This window comes from Nomascus leucogenys, chromosome 13 (assembly GCF_006542625.1).
Source record: "Nomascus leucogenys isolate Asia chromosome 13, Asia_NLE_v1, whole genome shotgun sequence".
Taxonomy (NCBI): domain Eukaryota; kingdom Metazoa; phylum Chordata; class Mammalia; order Primates; family Hylobatidae; genus Nomascus; species Nomascus leucogenys.
The window spans coordinates 27,173,182-27,187,785 of NC_044393.1; the positions used below are offsets into that span (position 1 = coordinate 27,173,182).

The 14,604-nt window shown below is 51.7% G+C and overlaps 1 protein-coding gene across 4 annotated transcripts in view; it reads left to right on the forward strand.

Moving 5' to 3' along the window:
• The window catches only part of SOGA1 (suppressor of glucose, autophagy associated 1), a 96,440-nt gene that overhangs the window by 8,503 nt on the left and 73,333 nt on the right, over positions 1-14,604 (forward strand). The gene's annotated exons all lie outside the window — the stretch shown is intronic.

The window sequence follows — 14,604 nt, forward strand, 5'->3', positions numbered from 1 at the left end:
GCCTCCAGCTTAGTAACTGGTGATACACATTTGCTAATGGAAGAACACCTTTGGCGGCCCCTCATTCTCAAATGGAGGTGAACCATCTCTCATCGCCTGAGCCACGAGGAAAGCTCAGCCTCTATGAAAAAAATTCTGGGGTTCCCTAGCTAGGCTGGATCAGCTGAACATCTTTACTCTGGTTGGGGCCCACGCCTGCTTTGGATCTTCTGGGTTCGAGTCAGTTGCACCAGCCTCTCTCCTCCCCGCCTCTCCTTGACCCTGCCCCACGGTGGAGCAGCCTGTGTGGTCTTGCCTCCCGCAGCCTCATCCACCCCTGCCCCACCCAAGCTCTACGGGTGCTGGGCACACCCCTGCCTCTGTCCCGTGCTCTTCCCATCAGACCTTTATGCTTGCAGTTCCTGGCTCTTTCCCTTGGTTTCTTCCTCCACCTTAGAGCACTCAGCCCCAGCAGCAGCTCCCCAGGTCAGGCTCCTGTGTCAGACACCTTGGGAGCTCCCTGGAGCTTCCTTTGGGGCATTTATCACAATGGTGATTAGATTATTAACGGGGTAATGATAGGTTTCATGCCATCACCACCCCACCTTGCCCTGCATGAGGGCAGGGACCTTCCAGGGTAATTAGTTCCTTCCTTTTACAAAGGGAGAAACTAAGGCCCAGAGAGGTTAAGGGGCTTGTTAGAGGTCATGCAGCCTGTAAGTGGCAAGAGGCAAGCCTGGGGTCTTGTGCTTCTCTCCAGGATGCCAGGCAGGGGGAATGGCAGGGGTGTGAAGTGCTGGGGTGTCCTGGAGCTTCAGGCTGTGTGGCCTTGGGCCACTCTCTTGGGAGCCTTGCCTTCTATCCCTAAAGACCTCAGACCCCTGCTCTGAGTTAGAGATTTCACTGCAGCCCAGAGGGTGTTTGGGGGTTGTTTTAAACACATCCAGGTCCAAATGCTGCCTTCCTTCCTGTTCACATGGAAAGGATGGGAGGAAACTGTCAGGCGCTTCCTGACACGAATGTCCCAGAGGCCGGAGGGCCTGTGGATATCTCCCTTCTCTGCCAGGTAAGGCCTTGAATGGGAGAGTGACAACAGTGACAAGCCAGATGTGGCCTTGGTGGGCAGTGGTCTCTTACCAACAACAACTGCCACACACACACACACACACACACACACACACACACACACACCCCTCCCTGATAGAGCATCTGTAGTCTCCTGTGCAGAGCTGTATCAGACGGATCTGGGAGGCCCACTCCTGATTGGCTACGTAGACCTCATCTTCCTGGGTCTCCGTTTGCTCGTCTGTGAAATGGGGGTAAGATAATAATAGCGCCTGCCTCTAAGGATCATCACTGAGCAAGAGATAATGGCTTTTCTGTCTCAGTCCGGTGTCTGGAACGCATTAAACGCTTGTCAATGTTAGCTATTGTTATCGTCACCATTGTTCATTATAAGACCGTCTAGTCCAGCTTATAGGAGCTCCAACTGGACCTGAATCCTGGCTGTGCCACTTAGTGTGTGACCCTGGGCAACACACTTGACCTCTGTGAGGTTCCTCTCCCATCGGGGATTACTCGGGCTACAGTGAGAGAATGTGCACTGCCTGGCGGGGATGGGGAGTGCACAGGGAGCATCTCTTATTTCTTGGCATTGGAGAGGCGGGTCCAGGCCCCAGTCTTCCCTCATTATTCCCAACCAGAGGAGCAGGACATGGTGGGTCTCCAGGGCCAGGCAGCCTCCATGTCGGCTGGAGTGGGGACATTGTGTGGCACGGCAATGCCAGGCTGGGTGTCCTGGCCTTCTTTCCCTGGGACCTTTTTTTTTTTTTTTTTTTTGGAGACGAAGTCTCACTCTGTCACCCAGGCTGGAGTGCAGTGGCATGATCTCGGCTCACTGCAACCTCCGTCTCCTGGGTTCAAGTGATTCTCCTGCCTTAGCTTCCCGAGTAGCTGGGACTACAGGCATGTGCCGCCATGTCTGGCTAATTTTTGTATTTTTAGTAGAGATGGGGTTTCACCATGTTGGCCAGGCTGATCTCGAACTCCTGACCTCAGGTGATCCACCCACCTCAGCCTCCCAAAGTGCTAGGATTACAGGTGTGAGCCACCATGCCTGGCCTCATCAGGACCTTTCATGCAACTTCCTGAAAACTGGACCCTAGCTTCTTCGCAAGGGTGCTAAGCTAGATTGAGCTCTGGGGTGGGAGACAGGTGCCCACAGTCCCCCCTCCCACTCAGTGCTATCCCCTCCAGGGACTGTGGGATTGTCCTCTGTCCTTCTCGAGGCCTCTCTGTCCCTGGGTATGAAGGGATGGAGTCTTTGGTTTCCCTCCCCTGCTGCTGTGCCCAGAGTGTTTGCATTTGGGCTGAGAAGTGGAGCTCTGCGGAGTTTTTTGCATACCCTTTTTTGGGGTCCAAGTGCGATGATCTCATCTGGAGCCTTGACAGACTCCTGGGGGACCGGCAGAAGGGATGGCAGATGGCTGCCCTGGCCTCTTGGGTGGGGCTGGCACGCCGCCCCTGTGGCCACTGCTGGCCCACTCCACAGAGCAGCCCTCCCGGGGCTGGGGTGAGTGGCCTGGGCCCGGGCGGGAGACGAGTGGCCCAGAGCCAGGGTGGCAGATGGGAGGCAGCCCAGGCCTCGGCCTGAGGGAGGGAACATGGTGGCCAGGGCAGTATGGGAGCAGGTGGGCCAGGCTGAGGCTCCCGTTCCTCTGTAGCGTGGTTGCTGCCTCGCAGAGTGAAGGTTCTGGGCCTCTCAGCTCAGCTCTGTCATTCTTCTGGGTTGGTCTGCCCATCTGAGGGCTTGTTGGGCCCCTGAACCTGGGGAGGAGGTGGTACATTTGGGTAAGGTTTGGAATCTGGCAAGGCTGTGGCCTGGGTGTTGCTGGGCTGGGATTTGAGCCCCACCACTGGGGTCTGAAGCACCCATGGGCATTAGCTTCACAGAATCAAGGAATCAGATTCAAACACAGGAGCACGGACTAGAAGTGGTTTTCTGTAGGGGAGTAGAACAGGGGGATTCTCTTCCCCTCTGAGGGCCCGTGTATTCATTCAGCACCTCTTTATTGATCTGTGTGTCCCAGGCACGGTGCTGGGCTCTGTCCTCCTGACATCACATCCCAGTGGTAGAGACTGACATTCTGCAGGCAAACGGACAAATAAAACGCTGAGTATCACAAATAAGCCTATGATACATGCCAAGAAAGAAACAAGGGGTTAAGATCGACGTAATGGGCCTGGAGGAGCATGGAAGCCTTCTCAGAGGAGGTGGCATTTCAGTGGAGACTTGAGGCAGAAGGCAAGCCAGCAGGGCAGAGATAGGGGGCAGGGAAATCCAGGCAGAGGGAACTGCAAGGCCAAAGGCTTTGAGGTGGGACAGGTGAGGTGGCTGCTGGTTGCCTAAGACCCAAGTGGCTGCTGTGTTGCCAGTGAGAGGAGGAGTCGAGGGAGATGAAGATGGAGAAGTGGACGGGCTTAGGCCAGGCAGGGCCTGTATGCTGTACGATGGGATTTGGGTTTTCTTTTGTATGTGATGAAAAGTCACTGGAGGTTTTGTTTTGCTTTGCTTTTTGCTTTTTGGGGTTTTAGGTCAGGTGTACTGGGTATATATATACAATATATTGTACAATATATTGTACAAATATATACAATGTACTGTACAAATATATATAATATACTGTATAATATATTGTACAAATATATACAATAAAATGAATTTTGGCAAATGCATCCAGTTCTGTAGCCACCACCACAACCAAGATATGGAACAGTTCCTTCACACCCCAAATTTTGCCCTGTGAGGTCAGTTCCTCTCTCGATTTCAGACCCTGACAACCACTGGGACTGTTTTCTGTCCCTAGAGCCTTGCCGTTTCCAGAGTGTCAAAAATAGACTCATACAGTGTGTAGCCTACTCAGTCTGGCTTCCTTCCCTAAGCTTCCTGCATGTGAGCTTCCTCCATGTTGCAGGTGTCAGCAGTTCTTTCCTTTTCATCGCTGAGTAGTATTCTATTGTGTGGACGTACCACAGTTTATCATTCACCAGCTGAGGGACATTTGGGTGATTCCCAGGTTTTGGTGATCATTGGAGAATTTTAAACAGGAGAAAATTTTAAACAGTTTTAACCACATTTTAAACATGGTTTTAGAAAAAATCACTCACTGTACTGAATGGAGAACAAATTAGTCGGGAGCAGAGTGACCATCATAAGGATTAAATCCAATAATTTGGTGATGGGTCTCGCCCACCATAGGCACTCACTAATTGTTCAAACAAAAGGGCTGTGCCCTGGGACAGTCAGGGAGGCTTCTTGGTGGAGGTGGCTTTTTTTTTTTCTTTTTTTTGGTCAGACACAGTCTCATTCTGTCGTCCCGGCCGGAGTATAGTGGCGCCATCTCGGCTCACTGTAACCTCCACCTCCTGGGTTCAAGCAGTTCTCCTGCCTCAGCCTCCTGAGCAGCTGGGATTACAGGGGTGTACCACCACACCCAGCTAATTTTTTGTATTTTTATAGAGACAGGGTTTCGCCATGTTGGCCAGGCTGGTCTCGAAGTCCTGACCTCAAGTAATCCGTCTGTCTCAGCCTCCCAAAGTGCTGGGATTACAGGTGTGAAACACTGTGCTCTGCTGGAGGTGGCTTTTGAGGTGGGAAACAGGTGTGGAGTAGGAGGCCCAGGCGGTACAGAGTCCCATGGGAGTGGGTGGGCTCAGATTCCAGCTCCCCGCCCCTGAGCCAGCCTTGGCATATCTAGAGTTGCTAGAATGTGGTCTGTAGGGGTCATATCAGAGTTCCCCAGGGACACTAGGGGCTGACTCTTGGGTGGGAGGTAGGTGAGGGACTTCTACTCTGGAAGTCTCTTCCTTCGTGGCTGGCAAGAGGCAACCTGCTCCTGCCTTCGGGGGCCTCATGTCCCTTTGGTGCTCTCCCTGTCCTCCCGGCTGGGAGCTGTTGCTGGGTTCAGACCATACGCTGCCACTTGTGTTTCTGCAGAGGGTCCTGGTGTTTGGTCACTTTCATCTCCAGCCCCACAGCTCACCAGCTGCTGCAGGCCAATTCCATCATAGCCATGCATCTGGAGCCACGTGCAAAGGTTCCAGTGGGCCCCAAATCTAAACTTCTCCCCGATGTCCTCAGTGTACAAAGGTAAATCATTTTATATCTGCGTGGGTTTCTCATAGAAAGTAATCTTTCTTAGAACACTTAAAGTGTGATTTACCAGCCTGGGCACTAAAGCAAGACCCCCTCTCTACAAAAAAATACAACATTCAGCCAGGCATGGTGGTGTGTGCCTGTAGTCCCAGCTACTCAGGAGGCTGAAGTGGGAGGATGACTTTAGCCCAAGAGGTCAAGGCTGCAGTGAGCTGTGATCAAGCCACTGCGCTCCAGCCTGGGTGACACAGAGGGACCCTGTCTCAAAAAATAAAATAAGTAAAAAGTGTCATTTGAAAGTGGAGCTCTGCTTCTCCCGCCTGTATTTCATTTTAAACATTTAAAGTTATATCTTACTTTGGCTGGGTGCGCGGTGGCTCACGCCTGTAATCCCAGCACTTTGGGAGGCCGAGGCGGGTGGATTACCTGTCAGGAGTTCGAGACCGGACTGTCTAACAAGGCGAAACCCCATCTCTACTACAAATAGAAAAATTAGCCACGCGTGGTGCTGCATGCCTGTAATCCCAGCTACTCCGGGAGACTGAGGTGGGAGAATCGTTTGAACCCCAGAGGCAGAGGTTGCAGTGAGCTGAGATTGCACCATTGCACTCCAGCCTGGGTAACAAGAGTGAAACTCCGTCTCAAAAAAAAAAAAAAGAGGAAACCAACTATATTGAAACACAGTTATTAAAGTATTTTTAATTTACAACGTAGTAATATATGTGCTTATTAACTCATAAATTCTGGTGACAGATCTAAATAGCATAATTTCAAACTACTGATGAGTGTAAATAATATTTTGACATTTTTATAGCAACTGTTATATGATATGAAAATATCTGTGATTTTTTTTGGTGGCAAAGTCACAGGTATTACTCATATAATGATGATTTGTTCATAGGCCCAGAATAGAAGGAAATGCTACATTTTACTTAGAGGTCAGTGAAAAGGAAGATGTGATTTTCCAAGTTCATGGACTCCCTGAGTTCTGGTTCCAAGGAAATATCTTGAAGTCAGTGGTTGGAGTTTGAGTCCTGCCTGGAGGTCTCACCCCTTCCCCCTACCTGTTTGCGTGTGCTTGGGCATGACCCACCTTCCCTGTGCTTCTCTGAAGTTCTTCATCTGTAGAACGTGGATGATGGTTCCTGTCTTTCCTTACTGGGAGGGGGCGGGGGTTCAGTGAGGATCTGTGAGATGATTCAGATGGAATGTCTTTGTAAACTGTGAAGCCCTCTGCTGCTGTGCAAAATCTTGCTATTATTAGCAGTAGTGTGAGCTCATGTTTGGCTGTCCGGCCCAGCCGGGGCCAAGAGGCTCTTCCTGGACAATTCTCCCAGGATTCTTGGGAATCAGTCCATCGAGGGGAGCAGGTTTGTGCCTCTGAGAGGCTGCTTCCTGCAAGCTGAGCTCATGGCTTGGCAGGGGGTGGACAGAGATACACTTTGTGGGCAGGGAGTGGGTGGGTGAGCAGGAGGTTCCCTGCGTAGACAGACCCTGCCTACCCTCCTCGAGTGGCATAGGGATCTGAGACCAGTTCTGATCTGCCCAGGCTCTCCCTCTCTCACTTTTATTTAGAGACAGGGGTCCCACTCTGTCACCTAGCCTGGAGTGCAGTGGTGCAGTCATGGCCCACAGCAGCCTGGAACTCCTGGGCTCAAGTGAACCTCCTGCCTCAGTCTCCTGAGTAGCTGGGGACTACAGGCACATGCCCAGCTAAGTTTTTTAAATTTTTTATTTTTTTGTAGAGACGGAGACTCACTGTGTTGCCAAGGCTGGTCTTGAACTCCTGTCTTCCTAACTCTTTGCAGCTGGCCGGGAGTTGTGGACTGGGCAAGACAGAAGCTATACTCTTTCTTTTTTTTTTGAGTCAGACTCTCTGTGTCACTCAGGCTGGAGTATAGTGGTGCAATCCTTGCTTATTGCAGCCTCAACCTCCCAAGCTCAAGTGATCCTCCTGTTGCAGCCTCCTGAGTATCTGAGGCTACAGGTGCGCAGCACCATGCCTGGCTAATTTTTAATTTTTTTGTAGAGATGGGGTCTCGCTATGTTGTCCAGGCTGGTCTCGAACTCCTGAGCTCAAGGGATCCTCCCTCTTAGGCCCCCGCAAAGTGTTGCGATTACAGGCGTGAGCCACCATGCCTGGCCCCATACTCATTCTTTAATTCCTGCATCTACCCATAGACAGTGACGGGTACCTGCTCTGTGCCATGGCCTGCCCTGGGTGATGCTGAGGACTAGACACAAACCAGCCCCTGCCCTTCTCCCTAGCTCTTGGAGAAGATTGACATGAAAACAGACAAATACAACCTAAAATTACCAGCACAACGGACCATAGATTTCAGAGTGTGGGGTTTGAATCAGAGTCTGGGAAGGAAATGTTCTGGAAGGATGAGATAGTCAGGAGTCAGCCTGGCAAAGGCCGTTCTAGCAGAGGGAATAGCTGAACAAATTGGAAGAGTACAGTTATGACGCACTGACCCAGGGCCACGTGGCGTGTTTGGAATCCAGCCCCGCAGGTCCCTTGCTCAAGCAGCTCTGTGAAGCTTCTGAGCCTCGTCTCCTCATCTGCAAAATAGGAATATTTTCAGCACCTACCTCACAGGGTTGGTAAGAGGATTAAACTGTCAACTGATAATGCACGTACTGCCTGTGTGGGGGCCTGGTAATTAGTGAGCCTCCTAATAGGTGGTAGCCATGTTTTGTTTGTTGAAACAGTCTGTCTCTGTCGCCCAGGCTGGAGTGCATTGGTGCAATCTCAGCTCACTGCAACCTCTGCCTCTGGGGTTCAAGCGATTCTCCTGCCTCAGCCTCCCAAGTAGCTGGGATTACAGGCACATGCCACCAAGCCTGGCTAATTTTTTTGTATTTTTTTTGTAGAGATGGGGTTTCACCATGTTGGTCAGGCTAGTCTTGAACTCCTGACCTCAGGTAATCCATCCACCTCGGCCTCCCAAAGTGCTGGGATTACAGGCATGAGCCGCCGTGCCTGGCCAATGGTAGCCATTTTTAAAGTCACAGCCTGTTTGGATGCTGGAGGGCCAGGGTAAGGCGGGAGTAGGGAGGAGACCAAGGGCTGGCTCAGGACCCGGTCAGGGGACTTGGACCTGATGCAGAAGCTGGTGAGAACTGGTAGAAGAGATAGAAAGCCGTCTGCCTTCTTCAGATTTTCTCCAAAAACAGCTGTTAACTGTGTAATCAGAGCAAAAAGGCAATCTCTAGAAAGGGAAGCACTGCCTATCCTGGCAGCAGTGTGGGTGCCCTGGTCCCCCATCCTCCCCCACGCTCCTATTCCCCGTTTCCAGTCCAGCTAAAAAATCTGGGTTAGCTTCAAGAGTAGCCTTTAAGGTGAAGAGGTCAACTTGAAGGAGGTGGCCAGGCCGTGGTGGGGCTGAGGGTCAGGGTCCCCAAGGCTCTGAGGTGGGCACTACCAGGCACTGTGCCCTTTTGTTGTCCGTTAGAGGATGAGGCTTGGGGTTTCCCTGGTGGTGTTGAGGGGATTTTTTTTTTTTTTTTTTGAGACACAGTCTCGCTCTGTTGCCCAGGCCGGAGTGCAGTGGCACGACCTCGGCTCACTGCAACCTCTGCCTCCCAGACTCAAGCAATTCTCTTGCCTCAGCCTCCCAAACAGCTGGGATTGCAGTCGTGAGCTACCACACCTGGCTAATTTTTATATTTTTAGTAGAGCCAAGGTTTCACCATGTCTACAACTTCGTTCTATAGCCACAAGGCCTACTGAGTCCAGTGGAGCTGGGCCTCTCCCTCCCTACTTCCACACAGTTAGAGGGTCTGGGAGCTGGGAGAGGCTCTTCAGAACCACTGAGCTGTCTGTGAAGGAGCTAGGAAGGCTGTGCTCCTCACCCCCACCTCCCAGGGCCCCCCACCCCCAGCTCCTTCAGTTGGATCTGTCACTGGAGAGCTCTCCTGGGATGGGGGCCCAGACTGCATGACCGCAGAGCCCCCAGAGCATTCTTAGGCTCCCTGAGGACTGTGAACCTCTGGAGCAGAACAAGGGCCTGCCCTCTGTGTCCCCTCCCCAAGCCCCAGCAGCCCTTCTCCTAGCCCCACCTTGGGCCCCGAAAGCCCAGCGCCCCTGCCTAAGTCCTGCATTCGCCAGCCTCTCCCGCCCACGTCCCTGCAGACCCAGCCTGGGGCCACAGGCCTGCCTTTGTCAGCTCACCCTCTCACGTGGGGCCGTGCCAGCAGGGGCTGACGGGCATTCTGCCTGCAGCTGGGACTAGCCCCCCGAGAGGCCTAGGCCCCCCTGGAGAGATGGAACTGGCGTGAATGCAACATCTTGCGCTGTCACAAATTGACTGTGGTGAAGGGCAGGCCTTGGGGAGACAGCTGCTCATGTGAGAACTATCATTCATTCATTCACTTATTCAAAGGATGCCTACTGAGATCCTGCTCTGTGTCAGGCCCTGGCTTGGGGACTTGTGCTCAGAGACCTGACTCTTGCCCTTTTAGGGGGGGAAAAAAAAACTAGAAGGAAATGCCCTTCATCAGAATCTCTTGGGGGGCTCACCCTAGGAATTTCTGATTCAGCAAGTCTGGGTTGGGACATGAGAATTTCTCACAAATTCACCAGTGATGCTGATGTTACTGGTCCAGGAACTGCACTTTGAGAGCCACTGTAATTCAGGTATTGGAATTATGCACGGATTATATTTTCTTTTTCTTTTCTTCTTTTTTTTTTTTGAGACAGAATCTTGCTCTGTTGCCCAGGGTGGAGTGCAGTGGTGTGATCTCAGCTCACTGCAACCTCCATCTCCTGGGTTCAAGCAATTCCCCTGCCTTAGTAGCTGGGATTACAGGCACCTGCCACCACACCTGGCTAATTTTGTATTTTTAGTAGAGACGGGGTTTCACCAAGTTGCCCAGGCTGGTCTTGAACTCCTGACCTCAAATGGTCCGCCCGCCTCGGTCTCCTCATAGTGCTGGGATTACAGGCGTGAGCCACTGCACCTGGCGTGTTTTCTCTATTTTCAAAACTGTCTCTATGATCATGTTTTACTTTTAGAGACAGGCTCTTGCTCTCTTGCCCAGGCTGGAGTGCAGTGGTGCAATCATAGTTCAGCATAACCCCAACCTCCTGGGCTCAAACAATCCTCCCACCCCAGCCTCCCAAGTAGCTGGGGCCACAGGTGCACTACCAGGCCAGGTAATCCATCCACCTCAGCCTCCCAAAGTGCTGGGATTACACGTACGAGCCACCGCACCTGGCCAATGATAGCCATTTTTAAAGTCATGGCCTATTTGGATGTAATACATTATTATTATTATTGTTATTTTTTGTAGAGATGAGTTCTTACTATGTTGCCCAGGCTGGTCTTGAACTCTTGGGCTCAAGTGATCCTCCTGCCTCAGCCTCTCAGAATGCTGGGGTTACAGGGGTGAGCCACTGTGCCCTGCCAATGCTTTATTTTATTTTATTTTATTTTATTTTTTTCTGAGACAGAGTCTCGCTCTGTTGCCCAGGCTGGAGTGCAGTGGCATGATCTCAAGTCACTGCAACCTCTGCCTCCTGGGTTCAAGCAATTCTCCTGCCTCAGCCTCCTGAGTAGCTGGGATTACAGGCATGCACCATCATGCCCGGCTAATTCTTGTATTTTTAGTAGCGATGGGGTTTCACCATGTTGGCCAGGCTGGTGTCAAACTCCTGACCTCATGATCTGCTGGCCTCGGCCTCCCAAAGTGCTGGGATTACAGGCGTGAGCCATCGCGCCCGGCCTGGCCCGTTTTTTTTTTTGTTTTTTTTTTTTGTTTTTGAGACGGAGTCTCGCTCTGTCGCCCAGGCTGGAGTGCAGTGGCACAGTCTCGGCTCACTGCAAGCTCCGCCTCCCGGGTTCACGCCATTCTCCTGCCTCAGCCTCTCCGAGTAGCTGGGACTACAGGCACCTGCCACCACGCCCGGCTAATTTTTTGTATTTTTAGTAGAGACGGGGTTTCACTGTGGTCTTGATCTCCTGACCTCGTGATCCGCCCGCCTCGGCCTCCCAAAGTGCTGGGATTACAAGCGTGAGCCACCGCGCCCGGCCTGGCCCGTTTTATAAATAAGAAAATCAGTCATTTAAAAGTTAAAAAAATGATTTCCAAAAATGACTCTAGCGCTCTGGGTGTGATCTTATGTGAGAGATGTCACCTCCCGTGATCTAAATGTCATGCATTTGTTAATGTAGCCCAGCATCATAGGGTTGTGTGCATTTCCCCTTGGTTCAACCTGAGCTTGGGGTCTACTTAGACCCTCCTATTCTTTCCATCACCATATCCTGTCATTTTAACTTTCTAGAGATAATAAGTGAGGTGCTGGTAACTGGCATGGCTAGGATTTGAACACAGATCCATCTGGAGTCTGGCCTAGCCTGGATTTAGCCGACTGGCTTGCACTTCCTGAGTGATCTTTCCTTCATGCTTCCTTCATCGGCTGCCTGAAACAGCGCGTGGATCCTTCACTTCCTCATTTTTTTAACTGGTGTGATCATTTACTGTTCCACTTCCTCCTCTCCACTCTGGTTCTGTCCATGTGGTATGCTGGTGGGGTGGTGAGTCTGTGTCTATGAGGATGGAGGTGGGGGTGGGGGGCCTGGCAAAGTGACTGTTCCTCTGCAGCCCCAGGAGTCAAACCGATGGGCAGGAAAACCTCCCGAGCTTGTGAGAACTGGCCTGGAGGGCAGGGCTCCATAACCCTGACCCTGAGTTAAATCCATCCAGCCTCAGGGGGCACTGGCAACCCCAGCCATACCCACTTCCTCACAGGGAGCCATCCTACCAGGCTGACCATTGGAAGAGCAGAGCAGTCCTTGCCCTCTGGGCAGGAAGGAGTGAAGAGAGAGACCCCCATGTTTGTTCCTTTCCCAGACGCAAGGTCAGATCCCCCTTCCTCCCAGCCCCAGCGGGGGTGTGGTGAGGGGTGCTCGGACAGAAGCCAGAGGTGTCCCTCTGACGGGAGCAGAGTGGACACGTGCCTCCTCCCAGTGGCAGCATGAGGAGGGAGGAATACGAGACCCCACTTCCCAGTCCCTTCCTTTCCATTTTCTCTGGGGAAAGGCGGGTAGAAGGAGCTGAGGAATCCGGCTCTCCAGATCTGCCATCTCCAGGGCCCGCAGAGGCCTTTTTGCCCCTTGGACCCCCCACCCCTGCTTCCATCACCGCCATCCTCGGTGCTTCCCCTGGCTCCTCAGGGATGCCTTTAGCAGGTCATTCATCCCTGGTGACTGTATTTCTCTTTATTTTGTGAGACAGAGGCTCGCTTTGCTGCCCAGGCTGGAGTGCAGTGGTGTGATCTTGGGTCACTGCAACCTCTGCCTCCCAGGTTTAAACGATCCTCCTGCTTCAGCCTCCCGAGTAGCTGGGATTACAGGCGCCCACCACCATGCCTGGCTAATTTTTGTATTTTTAGTAGAGATGGGGTTTCACCATGTTGGCCATACTGGTCTTGAACTCCTGGCCTCAGGCGATCTGACCGCCTTGGCCTCCCAAAGCGCTGGGATTACAGGCGTGAGCCACCGCACCTGGCCAGTTTCCCTTCTTAGTATACAATCTTATTTAAATCATTCGGTCACACTAAGAGTAGGTATTATCATTCCCATTTGTGACTGGGTTTTCACATTTGTATGAGACATAATAATTATGCATTTCTTCTGCGTTAATTCTACTTCCCTCTTCCCTTACACTTAGTATCTAATGATTGTTGCACATTCGTATGTCTTTTTTGTTGTTTTTGACCTGACTAAACATGCATGCATCCATTCAGTTAATATTTGTTGGGAGCCTACCGCCTGCTAGGCAAAATGGGGTGGCCTCCAGGCACTCATGGTTTGGCTGGGAGACTAACTATTAAACATAGAATTGCAAATTTGCTAATAATGATTACAAAGGAGAAGTGAGGAACAGCTGGAAGCTGATGAGAGCGGTAGCAGAAGCTGCCTTGAGGAAGTGAGGTCATACTCTTACCCTCTCTGCTGAAAACCCAAACCCAGGCCAGGCATGGTGGCTCATGCCTGTAATCCCAGCACTTTGGGATGCTGAGCTAGGCAGATTGCTTGAGCTCAGGAGTTCATCACCAGCCTGGGCAACATGGCAAAACCCTGTGTCTACACACACACACACACACACACACACACACGCACGCACAGAATTAGCTGGATGTGGGGTTGTGTGTCTTTGGTCCCAACTACTTGGGAGGCTAAGGTGGGAGGGTGGCTTGAGCCTGGGAGGCAGAGGTTGCAGTGAGCTGAGATTTTGCCACCGCACTCCAGCCTGGGTGACAGAGTGAGACCCTATCTCAAAACAAGCAAGCAAACAAACCCCAAACCCAAATTCTATTTGGCCCTTCAAAGCGCCATGTGGTTGACTCCTGTCAGTTTCCTCAGCCTCAAATTAACCCAGTAGCTGCCCTGGCCTCCTTGCTGTACCTTGACACACCGAGCTCTTTCCTGCCTCTGAGCCTTGGCACACACTGTTCCCTCTGCCTGGAATAACCTCTCCCTCTAGCTTTCTCGGCTGTTCCTTCTTCTCTCAGCTCAAATGTCTCTTTTGTAGAGATGGCCTCCCTGATCATGTCCCCTAACATAGCACTCCCCATCACTCTATCATATAACTCATGTTGTTTGGTTTCATTTTGGTTTTGTCTTTATAGCACTTAACAGTATCTGAGGTGTTTTTTTTTTTTTTCTTGGAGATAAGGTCTCACTCTGTCACCCAATGGTGCAGTCTCGGCTCACTGTAACCTCTGCCTCCTAGGTTCAAGTGATTCTCATGCCTCAGCCTCCCGAGTAGCCGGGATTACAGGCGTGAACCACCACGCTGGGCTCAATTTTTTTTTTTTTTTTTTTTTTTTGTATTTTTAGTAGAGACAGGGTTTCACCATATTGGCCAGTCTGGTCTCAAACTCCTGACCTCAAATGATCCACCCGCCTCGGCCTCCCAAAGTGCTGGGATTACAGGTGTGAGCCACTGCGCCCAGCCAGATGTCTTTTGTTATTATTATTATTTGCTGGTTTACTGTGTATCTTCCTGGTGAAGCTTGGGGCTCCATACAGAATATATAGAAGGGGCTGGACCCACCCCAGTGTCCCTCCCTGCCCCTGCGCTTAGCACAGGCCCTAGGACATACATAGTTGATGCTCATCCATGTTTCTTTTTTTTGAGACGGAGTCTCGCTGTGTTGCCCAGGCTGGAGTGCAGTGGTGCGATCTCAGCTCACTGCAAGCTCCGCCTCCCGGGTTCACGCCATTCTCCTGCCTCAGCCTCCGGAGTAGCTGGGACTACAGGCACCCGCCACCATGCCCGGCTAATTTTTTGTATTTTTAGTAGAGACGGGTTTTCACTGTGTTAGCCAGGATGGCCTCGATCTGACCTCGTGATCCACCATCTCAGCCTCCCAAAGTTCTGGGATTATAGGCATGAGCCACCGTGCCCAGCCTCATCCATGTTTCTTAAATGGCCTCTCCTGCTTCCCCAGTATGTTC